Raw genomic sequence first — 17,699 nt, forward strand, 5'->3', positions numbered from 1 at the left:
TCCATTGGGATATTAAACATTCATAAATTGAGGGAAACAATATTCACTAAAAACCTCACAGGCAAGCAAAAGTTACATAGTAATAGAATTCATAGAAGGAGGTATGGAGACAGGAGCAGTTATATCATGCATTCACTAAATGTCATTATATGCTTGGGGTACCAGGCATAGAAAGAAGATAAAACAAATCAAATTCCTTTCACATGAAGTTCACATCTTGGGAGGGGAACACATTTAGAACTCAGTAAATACATACCACAACTTGTGAATAATGTCTAAAAAGTAACATGAGACTTTAATAATCATAGCTTTATTAACTAGATTTATGAATATTATAGCTATTGTATTCTTTGAGAGATAACTGTATTTTCCCATTGAACTAATTCAATGAATTAAATTGTCTAAAGTGCGCTAGTGGCGACAAGGTGCATATTGGATTTGTGCTCCTGAGAGTCGTCCTCATGCACAGATCTTCTAATTTAATATTATCAGCTGTTTACAAATTTGTATGCATATATGGCCCCCTTGATCCTTAAACTTTACCTAGACATTGTACCCCCCCCATTTGTGTGTGTATGTGTATATGTGTGTGTGCATGCATGTAGATACACATATATGATGGATATTGTTTGTGTATGGATGCCAGAAGTCAACCTCCAGTGTTTGTCTTCAGGAGCTGTCTCATCTTTTGAGACAGAGCTTCTTACTGAGTTGGAGTTCAACAAATAGATTAAATTGGCTGATTTGTAAGCCCCCAAGAACCTGCCTTTCTCCAACTCCCCAGCACTGGGATTATAAATAGAGGTCCAAGGCATTGAAAGCTTTACTCCAAATTACATAAATTCTTCATGATAGAATTAGAACAAGAAACTGGATTTACCTTCCTTTTCTCTTCTTTCTTTCTTTCTTTCCTTCCTTCTTTCTTTCTTTCTTTCTTTCTTTCATTTCTTTCTCTCTTCTTTCTTTTTTCCTTCCTTCCTTCCTTTCTTTCTCTCTTTCTTTCTTAGACAGGGTTTTTCTGTCTAGCACTGGCTGTCCAGAACTTCTTTTTGTGGCCAAGTTAATTTGTAATCAGAGGTCCACCTGCCTCTGCCTCCTGAGTGATGAAATTACAGGTGTGTGCCACCATTATCACCTAGAAAGAACCTTAGTTTTCTATCTGAAATCTATAGTTCATTCTAGCATCTAGGATCTCTATAGCACTCCCTGTACCTGCCTTATATCCTGTAACTGACCCAAAGAAGGTCCACAGAGGTGTTTCCCTCACCACTTGATCTCTTCATTCACTGATTTCACCATGCTTTATTTTCTTCATTAGCCGCATTCTTAGTAATAGAAAAGCCTGTACCCCCTCTTAGGAATGCAATTAATTATTGGGAGGAAAGAACTAGTTTCCTGTTAATATGCCTGAGAAAGACTGTTCCTCTACGCCCTAGGAAAGAAAACAAACTTGTTGCCAAGATTCATTCAGATTTCTAGACTTTATGATCCCAGTCTACTCTCAGATCTCTTAAAGCAGGTATACTTCCACGAGTTTATTGATGGATTACAGTGCAGATTTTGCTTTTATTTTCTTCCTCCCCTTGCTGTATTTTCAAAGCAGACTTATTTTCAGAATTCATCCTGTCAAATTTGGCAGAAACACAGAGACAGAAATGATGAAGGAAGAGTAAATGGATGAGATGGAAATCTCCCAAGGAAACATTACATTTAAAAGTCAGAAAGCCCTACAACTTTCTAGAGTGTTGTAGTATGGCTACTTCTGCTGGGCTTAACTCAATCATTAGCTGTCATGGAGCATAGATTTCTGTTGTCACCTACAGAATACCTTAGCCTACAGTCATGACAACCAAATAAACATTATAGTGATAGCTATGTTCATGGTAGTGGTAATGGAGATGACATACTCTGTCTCTCATAAAAAGTGGAAGAAGTCACCAGACCCTCAGTAAGGGTCTGATGCATGTAAACTGGCATTGGGAGTCATGCTAGAGAAAGTAGGAGGTTATAGTGACCTGAAGGTGGGAATCCAGATTTCATGAGGTTCTCAACCCCTCACCCATACTCCTGTATGTGTCACAAATAAACTTATTAGTTTCCCAGGCTGCAATTGGATGAGATTACTTCCTTGGTCTATAGGTGCTCTATCTGTGGTGAATATTTTTTTTTCATGTCATGCTAGGAAAAGTCACACTACATAGAGGCATGTGTGCAAGTGCACTTGCATCTAAGCTGCCCAATTAGTCAAAACAAAGGCGGAAACAAGACTAGCATAATGTACAGTATCCACAAGATCATGACAAATAAGTTGTTCAGATTTCAATATTTTTCATTTTATCTTCTTCCTTATTCCTTCTTCTTCCTCCTGTTTTTCCTCATCCTCCTTTTCTTCTACTACTAATGTAAGGGAACTTTGTTTCATAGGCCATTAAAAGAGGACATTGTACTCTCTATTCCCCCAGACACAATCCCTCAGTCCCATCCGTAGTACTACAACAGATTAACAACTGCAGCCTGTCATCCCCCTGCCCACGTCTACTATGAATCCAAGAGAGCATACCCTCTGTACTTGTTGTATCTGTGTCAACATGATACAAGCAGGAGTCATCAGAGAGGAAGGAGGCTCAGTTGAGAAAATGCCTCCATGAGATACAGCTGTAAGGCATTTTCTCAATTAGTGATTAATTGGGAAGGGCACAGTCCATTGTGAGTAGTGCTATGTTAAATAAGTAGGCTGAGCAAGCCATTCGAAGCAAGCCAGTAAGTAGCACCCTCCATGGCTTCTGCATCAGCTCCTGCCTCCAGAAACCTGCCTTGTTTGAGTTCCTATCCTGACTTCCTTTGATAAAGAACAGCTATATGAAAATGTAAGCCAAATAAACCCCTTTCTCCCCAATTTGCTTTTTGGTTGTGCTAATTTTTTGTAATTGAACCCCATAATCTTGTATTGAGGGTCACTATTAGGAGGTATGACTTTATTAGAGGGGGTTTAACCTTGTTGAAGGAAGTCACTGTGAGAGAAAGCTTCAGGGTTTTCTATGCTCAGGACACTACCCAGTGTCTCAGACCACTTCCTGTTGCCTGCAAGATGTAAGACTCTCAGCTCCAACTTCAGCACTATGTCTGCCTTCATACCACCATGTCTCACCATGATGGTAATAGACTGAACCTTTGAATTGTAAGCAAGTCACCTCAATTAAATGTTTTTCCTTCATAAGAGTTGCTGTGGTCATAGTCCCTTCACAGGAATAGAAACTCTAACAAAAACATTGGTCTTGGTGTTTCATCATAACAATAGAAACCATATGACATCCCTTCCCCCTTCTTCACCTCTGCATCTCAGTCTCCAACACTAGCAGGCATTCCCTGTGAACAAATCAACTGAATAAGTCAGTAAAATAGGTAACACAGAGTTATCACATTCTCGAAATAATCAGAAATGAAACAGAAATCAAGGAACAAAAGACTTACCCAACAAGGACAAACCCAGAAATCAGCACCTAGACCTATAATCATCCCAAACCCAAATACCTAGATGTCAGTATAAGAACATGCTCAATAACAGCCAGGGCAATATGTTTCCACTAGAGCCCAGCTATTTTACCATAGTAAACTCTGTATATCCCAGCATAGCTGAAGTCTAAGAGGAATATCTTAAAAACAACAATATGAATCAGGCAATGTTGGCTCACACCTTTAATCCCAGCACTTGGGATGCAGAGGCAGGCAGATCTCTATGAGATCTCTAAGAGACCAGCCTGCTCTACAGAGTGAGTTCCAGGACAGGCTTCAAAGCTGCACAGAGAAACCCTGTCTCAAAAAACCAACAACAAAAACAAAACAAAGCAATAAAACTATGTGAAGATGATAAAGGTCCTAAAAGAAAAAAATTAATAAATCCCTTAAGAAAGTAAAGAAAACAAAAAAGTGAAGGAAATGAAGTTAATTGTTCAAGACCTGAAAATGGAAATAGAAACAATAAAGAAAATGCAAACAGAAAGAATTTTGGAAAGGAAAAATTTAGGAATTTGAGTACGAGTAATAGAGACAAGTTTCACCAACAGAGTACAAGAGATGGAAGAGAGAATCTTAGGTATTAAAGACGTGATAGAGAAAATTGATACATTGGCCAAAGAAAATATTAAAGCTAAAAATATGCTAACAAAACATCCAGGAAATCTGATATACTATGACAAAAAGACAACCTAAGAATAATAGGGATAGAGGAAGAAGAATTACAGCTCAAAATGCCAAAAAATATTTTAAACAAAATCACAGAACTTCCTAACTTGAAGAAGGACATGCCTATAAAGATACAAGAAGTACACAGTACACCAAATAGATTGTACTAGAAAAACAAGTCCTCTCAGTACATAATTCTCAAAACATTATATGTACAGAAGGAAGAAAGAATATTAAAATCTGCAAGAAAAAAAGGACTGAGTAATATATAAAGGCAGCATTATTAGAATTATATCTAACTTCCCAATAGGGACTCTAACAGCCAGAAGGGCCTGGGCAGATATGCTGCAGACTCTAAGAGAAACAGATGTAAGCTCATACTACTAAACCCAACAAAACTTTCAATCACCATAGATGAAGAAAATAAAATATTCCATGGTAAAGCCAAACATAAACAGTTTCCATCCAGCTCTAGAGAAGGTGCTAGAAGAAAAATGCCCATACAAGGAGGCTAATTCCACCTATGAAATATAGAAAATAAGTAATCTCAGACTAGAAAAAAACAAAAGAAGAGAAACACACACACACACACACACACTTACATACACACCACCACCATCACTACCACCACCATCACCAACAAAAAATAACATGAATTAACAATTATTGATCCTTGATAGATCTCATTACCAATGATCTCAATTCCAGACTTATGGAATTGATTTAAAAACAGAATCCATCCTCTTCTGCATTCAAGAAATGCACCTCAATATCAAGGGCAGACACTGGATAAAGGTTTAGAAAAAGATATTCCAAGCAAATGAACCTAAGAAGCAATGAGGTGTTGATGTAGGAGTGTTTCTATCTATCTGCTGTTTCATTGGTTAATTAATAAAGAAACTGCTTGGCCTGATAGATTAGAACATAGGTGGGTGGAGCAGACAGAACAGAATGCTGGGAAGAAGGGAAGTGAGGCAACTGCCATGAAGCACTCACCATGACTCTCCTCACCGAGATGGATGCAGGCTAGAATCTTCCCCGTAAGCCACCACCTCGTGGTGCTACACACATTACTAAATATGGGTTAATCAAAATGTGAGAGTTAGCCAGTAAGAGGCTGAAGCTAATGGGCCAAGCAGTGTGTAAAAGAATACAATTTGTGTGTTGTTATTTCGGGTGTAAAGCTAGCTGGGAGGGAGCTGGGAGGGATGAAAAGCAGGCCTGCTGGTCTCTTCACTACAAGGTGTAGTGTTGTAGGAAGCCACTTGTTCATTCCCTGGCTGCCCAGACTCCCAAGATAACCACAGAGAAACTGTATTAATTAAATCATTGCTTGGCCAATCACTTAAGTGTATTGCTAGCTAGCTCATATTTTTGGTTAACCAATTTCTATTAATCTGTGTATTGCCATGCAGCTGTGGCTTACCAGCAAGGTTCCAGTTGGCAGCTCACGTCTTTACCCTTTGGCAGCTACATGGTGTCTTCCAACTCCACCTTCTTTCTTCCAGCATTCAGTTTAGTTTTCCCTTGCCTAGCTCTATTCTACCCTATCACAGGCTAAGGCAGTTTTTTTATTCATTAACCAATGAAAGCAACACATATATAGAAGGACCTCCCATGCCAGTGTAGCTATTTTAATATTTAACAAAATAGACTTCAAAGCAAAATTAATCAAAAGATATATTGAAGGACACTGCATACTCATCAAAGGAAAAATCTACCTAAATGACATTTCAGACCTCTCTATGCCCCAAATACAAGGGCAACTAAGTTTCAAAGAAACATCACTACAGCTTAAGTCACCTATTGACCCATACATGCTGATAGTGGGAGACTTCAAAACCCTACTTTAACCAATGGATAGGTAATTCAGACAATACTAGAGCTAACTGACATAATAAACCAAATGGACTTTGTAAAGTTTTTACAGTCCGACAAAACCTCTCCACCTTTGCAATAATCCAAATCAGACCAAATCCAACCGAATTAGAAAAAGCCCAGGTTTAATGGATGCCAGTGCCACAGCCACATGGTGATACACAGATCAATAGAAATTGGTGAACCAAAAATAAGAGCTAGCTAGCAAGGGGAAAAAAGTGAAGTGAAGGGCATGGAGAAGAAGAAGAATAAGGGATGGTCTCCATGAGGTTTTTGTGTTTTACAGCCATAGTTGGCAAATTCCATAGGCAAGGGCAATGATAATATGCTTATCAAAATCACAAAAAGGGCAGGTAGAACCTGACAAAGCAGTACTCTGAACAGGTGACATGATCCACGAAAGATTCAGCATCCAACGGGAAATACCTGGCATTCCAAGACATTAGATAAAGTTACCTGAATTCACACATTCTCCTCTTCTAATTAACCTCTTTTGTGATTACCAGCTTTGGGGACGCCCAGATTTGTTAGCAGAGGTGGGGCATGCTGCCTCCTTGCTCAGTGCCTGTCTTCTATAGATATTTCTATGTGATCTGTTAGCAAGTAATTTTGTGGGATTGACTCTATGCAAATTTGACTATTAGAACAAGCAGTGAATATTATCACTCTAAGGCCTTACGGTGTGGGGCAATGGAGCAAGGTCATTCTGTTGCCCACACAGAAATTATACTGCTGAGGTGTTTTGGGAATGAATCCAATTTTGAAGGGAAGAATCACAGTTTCATAATGTTTTGATATATATGACAGTGACTTTTCCAGAAGACAAATGTTCCTGCAGCTCTGCAAAATGGGTGCCCCATAAGTTGTTCACTTGCGGGTCTGCCTTTATGAATCTGTCAGCTGTACATTTAGTGTATAGTCTTGTGGGCTCCAACAAGGTACCACTTACCGAAGTTAAATAAAAGTCAGACAAACAATTTAAATATATCTATAACCCCTAAGGAAATGAAACAATCATTAAAATTCTCCCAAACAAAAATATTCAAATAAAAACAACCCAGAATCAGACGGTTTTAGCCCAGAACTATACCAGACTTGGCTGTGAGAACAGGGTTACCACTACATTGATTCACACTAAGCAAGTGCGTATCATTGTACTCACATCAGTACAGTGGAAAGGCAGTGCTATGCATGTGTGTATGTTAGTAAACAATTAGAATATTCAGTCTTTGTATTAATATGCAAATAGTATTCACCTTGTAAACCCTCTGAAAACATCTTTATAGAACACCTCTTTGAGAACCGCTCACCTGAATGAAAGAATGGGCTATATATCTAACACACACACACTCACACACACACACACACACACACACACACACACACACACACACAAATCTATAACATTCATTTCTCTAGAACTTACCATAAATACCTGCACATCAGGCTTCAATGAGTTTTGTTTTTTGTTTCTGGGTTTTTTGTTTGTTTGTTTTTTTTTTTTTTGAGTGGAGTCAGGAAATACAAAGACTACCCATATCCTTCTACTGAAATGGGTGAGTGTGACAAGCTCAGATCTGTGGAGTATTAGCCCAGAGAAGGCCACTTGCTACTCAGCCCAGAAACAGCTGATGCTCAATAAGCTAAACCAACGGACCCGAGTGCATCCAGTACTCTAAATCAGTATTACATGGTTATGACTAGCTTTTGTCTTTAATGTTGGACCTTGTCTTAACAGGTTTTATTTATAAAAATTATGCCTGGCAATCTAGTCTACTTCCAATATCCAGGAGGATAACTATATGTTTTTCTTTGGGTTCACCTTTTTATTTAGCTTCTCTAAAATCAAGAATTATAGGCTCACTGACCTTTATTTATGTCTAGAATCCACTTATGAGTGAGTACATACCAAACTCATCTGTTTGGGTCTGGGTTACCTCACTCAGAATAGTGTTTTCTTTTTCCATCCATTTGCATGCAAAGTTCAAGATGTCATTGTTTTTTACTGCTGAGTAGTACTCTAATGCGTACATATTCAACACTTTCTTTATCCATTCTTCCATTGAAGGGCATCTAGGTTGTTTTTAGGTTCTGGCTATTACAAATAATGCTGCTATGAACATAGTTGAACAAATGCTTTTGTAGTATAAGGCATCTCTTGAGTATATTCCCAAAAGTGGTATTGCTGGATCCTGGGGTAGGTTGATCCCGAATTTCTTGAGAAACCGCCACACTGCTTTCCAAAGTGGTTGCACAAGTTTGCATTCCCACCAGCAAAGGATGATTGTACCCCTTACTCCATATCCTCTCCAGCAAAGGCTGTCATTGGTGTTTTTGATTTTAGCTATTCTGAGAGGTGTAAGATGGTATCTCAACGTTGTTTTGATTTGCATTTCCCTGATAGCTAGGGAGGTTGAGCATGACCTTAAGTGTCTTTTGGCCATTTGAACTTCTTCTGTTGAGAATTCTCTGTTCAGTTCAGTGCCCCATTTTTTAATTGGGTTAATTAATCAAACCTTTTGGTAGTAATTTAGTGGTCCATCTACATCCCCAAAATTCAAAAGCATCACTAAATCTAATTTAGAGATAATAATCAATGGTCTTAATACAGATCATAAGACAACAAATGGCTTAAAAGCGAATGATGATTCAATACAAAATGTGTGACATTGGCCTTAGCAAAATAACTCAACACCACTAACACTGATGATAATTACATTGCTCTCATTAATTTCATAAAAATTGTTTTTGTGTTTCTGTTTGTCAATGCGGTAAGATTATCTGAATTGGATTTTTATTTTTAATATTTATTTATTTAGAGACAGGGTTTTTCTGTTGCCCTGGCTGGACTGTAACTCTCAGTGTATACCAGACTGGCCTCAATCTCAGAGATATCCACTTGTTTCTGACAGTACTGAGATTAACGATATGTACCACCAGACCCTACCTGTTGGTGATGACCAAGCCTGTCTCCATCTTAGACTTGAAAGCCATTTTATAGTAAAAAGAAACTGGGTTCATTTGTGTTAATGATTAAACCTTTTGCTCAAGGATTGGGGTATGGCTCACCTGTAACAGTAGGTACAAATGGTTACAAGAAATGGCATCCATACCTCTATTTCAAATGGTTATTATGACCATTTTGCTATGACTACTTTTCAACTGTGTCTTTGTTTCAGGAAGTTATTATCAACTGTTATGTTTATGATTTACTTTGTAAGCTGGCTTATTTGCCTGCCAAATCCTTCCTTTGGAAACCCCCTACTCCTGAACTATTAAAATCTTTGTCTTTCCCATGTCCAATGCTGATCTCTTAATACCCACTTTAGAGGGAGACAACCTGTATAGATGAATTAAAAAGCTTGCTTTAATTGCTAGCTATAATTAATTTGCTTATGATTTGGTTCTGTGGTCTTTCTTCTCACATCTGTGAGATTAACAGTGGTTGGGGTCTAGATCAGGTGTTTCCAGCTTATTTGTCTCTTATTTAGAAAATTAAAAATAAGGGCTCTTCCTATGTACTGCTGCATAGTATTCCACTCCATAGCTATAATACAGTTTATTGGTTTATTCACCATTTTAAAGGCATTTGAAGTGCTTTCAGATTCTGGCTATTATAACCAAGCTGCTATAAAGATCACACACAGTTTGTGTGTGTGTGTGTGTGTGTGTGTGTGTGTGTATGTGTGAATGTAGTTTGTCATTTCTCCTGAAAAGTGCCTAAAAATATTTTTTAAAAATTTTTAGGTTATATGGTAATTGCAGGTTTGTGTTTTAATAAACATAGCCTGTTTCCCCTAATAACTATACCATTTTTCATTCCTACCAGCAAAATATGAATGATCCACTTTCTCTACCTCCTTATCTTTGCTTAATGTAGTTAGAATATTTTAGCCATTCTACTAGATATGAACTGATCTTTCGTTATGGTTTAAATTTCTATTTTCTAATGAAATATTGGATGTGTTTATTGTTATCTGTATGTTTTGCTCATCAGAATCTTTTAAATTAATATCTAACTGACACTTTGTTTTATATTTTGAGTTTGATTTCTTTATACATACATCCTAGAAACTAGTCCTTGTTATTTTTTGTATCATTTATGGTTTCACATTTTATTTTGAAGACTAACATCTACCGTGACTTAATTTTTGTATAAGTTTGAGCTTAAATTTTTTCCACTCCTGAATTCTTTTCTGCCTGAGAAAATATTATACTACTTGGAGATTATACATATATAAAATGGGGGCTGGAGAGATGGCTCAGAGTTTAAGAGCACTGGCTACTCTTCCAGAGGTACTGAGTTCAGTCCCCAGGAACCTCATGGTGACTCACAACCATCTGTACTGAGATTTAGCACCTTCTTCTGTCATGCAGGCAGAACAGAGTACATAATAAATAATCTTTAAAAAGAAAAGAATGAAAATAGATCTATATCTATCGCCCTGCACAAAACTCAAGTCAAAATGTTTTAAAGACCTCAATAAAAATCTGACCACACTGAATCTGATAGTAGAAAAAGTGGGAAGTAACCTTCCATGAATGGGAAGAGGAGACCACTTCCTAAATATACCCCCCAGTAGCACAGACACTGAGAGTAAAAATAATACATGGGACTTCCTGAAACTGAGAAGCTTCTGTAAAGCAAAGGACACAGCCATTAAGACAAAAAAGGCAGCCTACTGAATGGGAAAAGTTCTTCACCACCCCCACATCAGACAAAGGACTGATCTCCAAAATGTATAAAGAACTCAAGAAATTAGACATTAAAATTCCAAATAACCCAGTAAAAAATGGGGTACAGAACTAAACAGAGAATTCTCAACAGAATAATCTCAAATGGCCAAAAGACACTTAAAGAAATGTTCAACATACTTAGCCATCAAGAAAATGCAAATCAAAACAACTCTAAAATACCATCTTACACCTGTCAGAATAGCTAGGATCAAAAACACCAATGAAAGCTTATGCTGGAGAGGATGTGGAGTAAGGGGAACACTCATCCATTACTGGTAGGAATGCAAACTTACACAACCACTTTGGAAATCAGTATGTTGGTTTCTCAGAAAATTGGGAATCAACTTACCTCAGGATCAAGTAATACCACTCTTGGGCATATACCCAAAAGATGCTCAAGCATACTACAAGGACATTTGTTCAGCTATGTTCATAGCAGCATTATTTGTCATAGCCAGAACCTGGAAACAACCTAGATGCCCCTTGACAGAAGAATGGATAAAGAAAATGTGGCACATTTACACATTAGAGTACTACTCAGCAGGAAAAAAAATCATGAAATTTGCATACAAATAGGCAGAACTAGGAAACACCATCCTGAATGAGGTAACCCAGACCCAAAAAGATGAGTATGGTATGTTCTCACTCATAAGTGGATGCTAGCTATAAACAAAGGATATTGAGCCTATAGTTCACGATCCTGGAGAAGCTTAGTAACAAGGTAAAACCTATATAGATCCACCTAGAAAGTTGAAATAGGCAAGATCACCTGACAAAATTGGGAGCATAGGGGTGGGGGGAGAATGGAGGGTGGAAAGGGAAGAAGGGGAGAATGGGAGCGGGGAGGAGAACTTGAAAGAACAGGATACTCGAGATGAAGTAAGGACAGAGATGAGAGCAAGGAAAGAGATAATCTTGATTGAGGGAGCCATTATGGGGCTAGCAAGAAACTTGGATGTAGAAAAATTCCTAGGAATCCACACTGATGACCCCAGATAAGACCCTAACCAATAGAGAAAACAGTGCCTGAACTGGCCTTGCCCTGTAGTCAGATTGATGAATATCTTAAATATCACCATAGAGCCTTCATTCAGCAACTGATGGAAACAGAGGCAGAGACCCACATCAGAGCACTGGACTGAACTCCTGAAGTCCAGGTGAAGAGTGGGGGGAGTGAGAATATGAGCAAAGAAGTCAAGACCATGATGGGGACACCCAATAAAACAGTCTACCTGAATTAACGGGAGCTTAGCAACACCATCCAGACTCGGAAGGAATAAGCATAGGACCAAACTAGTCCCTCTGAATTTGGTTGACAGTTGCGTAGCTGGAGCAGACTGAGGGGCCATTGCCAGTGGCACCAGGATTTATCTCTAATGCTTGTACTGGCTTTTTGAGAACCTATTCTCTTTGGATGGATTTCTTCCTCAGCTTTTATGTAGTAGGGAGGGCCTTGGACCTTCTCCATAGCAATGTGCCTCACCCTCTCTGAGGAGTGGATGAGGGGTGGGATGGGGAGGAAAGTGGAGGGAAAGGAAGGAGGGGAGGGAGTGGAAACTTGGATTGGTATGTATAATGAAAAAGGATATTTGTTTTCTTTTTTAAAAAATGAAAAAATAAAACAAAGCAAAAGAAAATCTGCCAGGTGGTGGTGGCACACACTTTAAATCCTAGCACTTGGGAGGCAGAGGCAGGCAGATCTCTGTGAGTTCAAAGCCAGCCTGATCTACAAAAGCTAGTTCCATGAAAGGCTCCAAAACTACAGATAAACGCTGTCTCAAAACAAACCAAAAAAGTCTACAAAATGGGTATACAAGTCAAATATTTATTGGCAGCAAATCATAACGGAATTTATTTTAAAATAATACTTTAATCTATATATCATATAGATTATTTTACCATTTATTAAAGATGAAAGTAATTTTGCATGCTATGGAGATGAATGTGCTTACTTACTTTTACATAAAGAATTAAGTCTCAGCTACTTATTCGATAGTGTAGGAATATAACATCAATGCTTAACAGAGGTGATGAATATTTTATTTTATAATCATCAATGGTTACAGGTTGTTTTGTATAAATATTTAATAAAATAAATAAGCAGAGACATATTTAGAGTTTTTTCAGATATTGGGAGTTCTGTCCTAATCACAATTTAAAATTCATTCAGCAATTTTTATAAAACTCAAGTCAAATGCTCAAGTAGCAATTTTTAATATTCATGTTTTGTTCATGTGTGTGCACACATGTATATGTGAATGTGCATATATGTACATGCACATATGCAAATGCATGTAACGGTCAGATGTCATCTTCAGAAACATCATCCAGTTCCTTTGACACAGGATCTCTCACTGACCTTGAGAGCACCAATTAGGCTAGTCTAGCTGGTTAGCAAGCCCAAGGGATTTTCTTGTCTCTACCTCCAGAGAGGAGCACTGCGTTAACATGTATCACTATATCTGGCATTTTTATGTGGCTTCTGATGATTAAAGACAAATTTTCATGTTAACAAATAAAACAATTTACTGACTGAGCTATTTCCCAGTCCTCAAACAGCAATTTTTAAAATTAAACATTCTAACAGGATGTAATAAACAGATATATTGGTTTGAACATACATGCTGAGCAATGGTAGCAGGAAAACATTAAAGGCCTTTATATTCTACAATTAAGAGTAGGAGGATTCCTGCGGAGGGGTGCAGGCTCCTTCAGATTGTGCTGCCAGGTTCGCTGTGTGGTATTCCATCCCGCCCTGCCCCCACCTTGGCCCTTTTGTCTGGGCTGCGACCCTGGGCTGCCTGGAATCCCTGATCCTGTGCCCTGACATTCCATCTGAACTGGTGAGTGAATGCGGACCCTGGGGCAACCTGCCCTGGAAGAGAGCACAGACCCCCCTACCCCCACTTCCCTCTGCAGGCTTGTGTCGGTTCTCTGGTCCCTGTGTCTCCCAAGTTTTCCTTAGTGTTCTCAGGTGTCCTGCTCCTGTTCTAAGGCCATCCACCCAAAGGGGTCAGACTCTGGCCTCCAGGCAGGTCTGAGGATTCCTGCGGAGGGGTGCAGGCTCCTTCAGATTGTGCTGCCAGGTTCGCTGTGTGGTATTCCATCCCGCCCTGCCCCCACCTTGGCCCATTTGTCTGGGCTGCGACCCTGGGCTGCCTGGAATCCCTGATCCTGTGCCCTGACATTCCATCTGAACTGGTGAGTGAATGCGGACCCTGGGGCAACCTGCCCTGGAAGAGAGCACAGACCCCCCTACCCCCACTTCCCTCTGCAGGCTTGTGTCGGTTCTCCGGTCCCTGTGTCTCCCAAGTTTTCCTTAGTGTTCTCAGGTGTCCTGCTCCTGTTCTAAGGCCATCCACCCAAAGGGGTCAGACTCTGGCCTCCAGGCAGGTCTGAGGATTCCTGCGGAGGGGTGCAGGCTCCTTCAGATTGTGCTGCCAGGTTCGCTGTGTGGTATTCCATCCCGCCCTGCCCCCACCTTGGCCCATTTGTCTGGGCTGCGACCCTGGGCTGCCTGGAATCCCTGATCCTGTGCCCTGACATTCCATCTGAACTGGTGAGTGAATGCGGACCCTGGGGCAACCTGCCCTGGAAGAGAGCACAGACCCCCCTACCCCCACTTCCCTCTGCAGGCTTGTGTCGGTTCTCCGGTCCCTGTGTCTCCCAAGTTTTCCCTAGTGTTCTCAGGTGTCCTGTTCCTGTTCTAAGGCCATCCACCCAAAGGGGTCAGACTCTGGCCTCCAGGCAGGTCTAACGATTCCTGCGGAGGGGTGCGGGCTCCTTCAGATTGTGCTGCCAGGTTCGCTGTGTGGTATTCCATCCCGCCCTGCCCCCACCTTGGCCCATTTGTCTGGGCTGCGACCCTGGGCTGCCTGGAATCCCTGATCCTGTGCCCTGACATTCCATCTGAACTGGTGAGTGAATGCGGACCCTGGGGCAACCTGCCCTGGAAGAGAGCACAGACCCCCCTACCCCCACTTCCCTCTGCAGGCTTGTGTCGGTTCCCCGGTCCCTGTGTCTCCCAAGTTTTCCTTAGTGTTCTCAGGTTCCTGCTCCTGTTCTAAGGCCATCCACCCAAAGGGGTCAGACTCTGGCCCCCAGGCAGGTCTGAGGATTCCTGCGGAGGGGTGTGGGCTCCTTCAGATTGTGCTGCCAGGTTCGCTGTGTGGTATTCCATCCCGCCCTGCCCCCACCTTGGCCCTTTTGTCTGGGCTGCGACCCTGGGCTGCCTGGAATCCCTGATCCTGTGCCCTGACATTCCATCTGAACTGGTGAGTGAATGCGGACCCTGGGGCAACCTGCCCTGGAAGAGAGCACAGACCCCCCTACCCCCACTTCCCTCTGCAGGCTTGTGTCGGTTCTCTGGTCCCTGTTTCTCCCAAGTTTTCCTTAGTGTTCTCAGGTGTCCTGCTCCTGTTCTAAGGCCATCCACCCAAAGGGGTCAGACTCTGGCCTCCAGGCAGGTCTGAGGATTCCTTTAAGGGAGTGCGGGCTTCTTCAGATTGTGACGCAAGGAATAGGTCCTCCTCTGGCACTGGGGAGATCCAACCAGTTTCAGTCACAGCAAAGATTGGTCTAGGACACCAAACGCCTCCGGGCTCCTTTTGAAGGAAGAGATGGGCAGGCGCCAATGCAGGAGCTCCTCCAACAACATGAGAGGCAATATGACATCACCACAAGCCAGACATCCCGAAACAACAAGAATTGAACACCCTACCCCAGAAGATATAGAAGAAACCGACCTTAAACAGTACTTTATGAAAATAATAGAGGACCTTAAACAGGAGGTAAAAAACTGCCATAAAGAAATGGAGATGACAAACAAAAAGGTAGACGAAATAAATAAATCGCTCAAAGATACCCAAGAAAAACAAGAAAAAGCAATCAAACAGGTAAGGGAAACAGTACAAGACCTGATAAATGAAATGGAGGTACTGAAGAAAACACAATCTGAGGGACGAATGGAAATGGAAACTCTGAGTAAACGAACAGAAACTTCAGAGACAAGTATTTCCAACCGAATACAAGAGATGGAAGAAAGAATCTCGGACTCTGAAGATACTATAGGGGAAATAAACTCACAGATTAAAGAATTAAACAAATCTAACAAATTCTTAACACAAAACATTCAGGAAATCTGGGACACCATGAAAAGACCAAACCTAAGAATAATTGGGGTAGAAGAAGGAGAAGAATTACAACTCAAAGGCCCAGAAAACATATTCAACAAAATTATAGAAGAAAACTTCCCCAACCTAAAGAAGGATGTTCCTATGAAGGTACAAGAAGCCTACAGAACACCAAATAGACTGGATCAAAAGAAAGCATCCCCACGCCATATAATAATCAAAACACAAAACATACAGAATAAAGAACAGATATTAAGAGCTGCAAAGGAAAAAGGTCAAGTAACATATAAAGGGAAACCTATCAGAATTACACCTGATTTCTCAATGGAAACCATGAAAGCCAGAAGAGCTTGGATAGATGTGCTACAGACACTAAGGGAACATGGATGCAAGCCTAGACTATTATACCCAGCAAAGCTTGCATTCACCATTGATGGAGAAAACAAGATATTCCAGGACAAAAACAGATTTAAACAATACGCAGCCACAAATCCAGCCTTGCAGAAAGTAATAGAAGGAAAATCACAAACCAAGGAGTCCAACAACGCCCACAATAACTCAGGCATCTAGCGACCCTTCACCAGCACAACTAGAAGAAGGGAAACACACAAACTCTACTACTAAAAATGACTGAAGTTAACAACCACTGGTCATTAATATCACTTAATATCAATGGACTCAATTCACCTATAAAAAGGCACAGGCTAAGAGACTGGATACGAAAACAGGATCCAAAATTTTGCTGTTTACAAGAAACACACCTCAACCATAAAGACAGACACCTACTCAGAGTAAAGGGTTGGGAAAAGGTTTATCAAGCAAATGGCCCTAAGAAACAAGCGGGTGTGGCCATACTAATTTTCAACAAAGTTGACTTCAAACTAAAATCAATCAGAAGAGATGGAAAGGGACACTTTATACTCATAACAGGAAAAATCCTTCAGAATGAAGTCTCAATCCTGAATATCTATGCCCCTAATATAAAAGCTCCCACTTATGTAAAAGAAACACTTCTAGAACTCAAGGCAGCCATCAAACCACACACACTAATAGTTGGAGACTTCAACACTCCTCTCTCACCAATGGACAGGTCAATCAGACAGAAACCTAACAGAGAATTGAAAGACTTAATGGAGGTAATGAACCAAATGGACTTAACAGACATCTATAGAACATTCCACCCAAATAGGAAAGAATATACCTTCTTCTCTGCGGCTCATGGAACCTTTTCGAAAATTGACCATATACTTGGTAACAAAGCAAACTTCCACAGTTACAAAAAAATATTAGTAACCACCTGTGTCTTATCGGATCACCATGGATTAAAATTAGAATTCAACAACAAAGCTACCCCCAGAAAGCCCACAAACTCATGGAAACTGAACAGTCAACTACTGACCCACACCTGGGTCAAGGAAGAAATAAAGAAAGAAATTAAAGTCTTTCTTGAATTTAATGAAAACAAAGACACAACATACTCAAACCTATGGGACACAATGAAAGCAGTGCTAAGAGGAAAGTTCATAGCACTAAGTGCCCACTTAAAGAAAACGGAGAAAGCGCTCATTGGTGACTTAACAGCACACCTGAAAGCTCTGGAAAAAAAAGAAGCAGACTCACCTAGGAGAAGTAGAAGACTGGAAATAATCAAATTGAGGGCAGAAATCAACAAAATAGAAACACAGAAAACAATCCAAAGAATCAATGAAACAAGAAGCTGGTTCTTGGAGAAAATCAACAAGATTGACAAACCCTTAGCCAAACTAATCA

Source organism: Arvicola amphibius, chromosome X (assembly GCF_903992535.2).
Source record: "Arvicola amphibius chromosome X, mArvAmp1.2, whole genome shotgun sequence".
NCBI classification, from domain to species: domain Eukaryota; kingdom Metazoa; phylum Chordata; class Mammalia; order Rodentia; family Cricetidae; genus Arvicola; species Arvicola amphibius.